Genomic DNA, 1,178 nt, shown 5'->3' with positions numbered 1-1,178 from the left:
GGAGACCTCAGAGACCCCGCTGACCGAGAAAACGGGAGAAACCGGGGACACTCCAGGGCAAGGGAGAGACGCTGAGATGAGCGCAGACGGGGGAGGCAAAACGGAGGCCCCTCAAACAGATTGTCAAACTGCAGCGGGAGGCCGGGGAGGGTTGGGGGGCAGGAGGGAGCGGGGTAAGAGATCAACCGAAGGACCTGTATGCATGCATATAAGCATAACCAATGGACATAAGACACTGGGGGGTAGGGGAGGCTAGGGGACTGTCAAGGACGAGGGCGAAAAAAGGACACATATGTAATACCCTTTGTAATACTTTAAGTAATTAAAAAAAAAAAAACGGAGGCCCGGTGCGCTCGCAGCCCCGGGTCCATCTTACAGGAAAGAGGGTAGGAGGAGGCTGGCTCACTGTTAGGAGGAAAGTCTGGTCACTTGAGGTGGGTGCGTGACTCCCAGAACACTTGATCCCATTAACGTTTTTATTTTAATGTTTTTAATTATTGATTTGAGAGAGAGGGGAAGGGAAAGGGATAGAGGGGAGAGAGAGAGATTTGGTGTTGGACTTATTTTTTAAAATATATTTTATTGATTTTTTACAGAGAGGAAGGGAGAGGGATAGAGAGTTAGAAGCATCAATGCAAGAGAAACATCGATCAGCTGCCTCCTGCACACCTCCTACTGGGGATGTGCCCACAACTAAGGTCCTTGACCGGAATCTAACCTGGGCCCTTTCAGTCCGCAGGCCGACGCTCTACCCACTGAGCCAAACCGGTTAAGGTATTGTTGGACTTAATTTGTGCATTCATTGGTTGATTCTTGTATGTGCCCATGGGGGGGAGGGGGGACGGGGCAGATTGAACCTGCCCTTGGTTACTGAGCTACCAGGCCAGGGCCTATAGTATATTTAAAAATTGCTAACAAAAATAAAATAAAAATTGCTAAATATTTTTTCAGGAATGTTTATTTCTTCCCAGGAAGGAATCGTTTATAAAAAATAATTTTGCATTATATCTTGCAAAATCAAGATATCATGGGGTCATTTGGCTTTTGTCGGGATGTGAACCTCTGAAAAGGGGCTTTTGTTCATTTACCCCAAGAACCTGGATCTGAGAAGCTGTGTAGGGTCAGAAAGATGGCTCTTTGGAATCCCACCAGCAGTGAGAATGGGACGTCCCACTCTT

Source organism: Myotis davidii, unplaced genomic scaffold (genome assembly GCF_000327345.1).
Source record: "Myotis davidii unplaced genomic scaffold, ASM32734v1 scaffold896, whole genome shotgun sequence".
In the NCBI taxonomy this organism is placed as follows: domain Eukaryota; kingdom Metazoa; phylum Chordata; class Mammalia; order Chiroptera; family Vespertilionidae; genus Myotis; species Myotis davidii.
Note: the sequence above shows the minus strand (reverse complement) of the source record.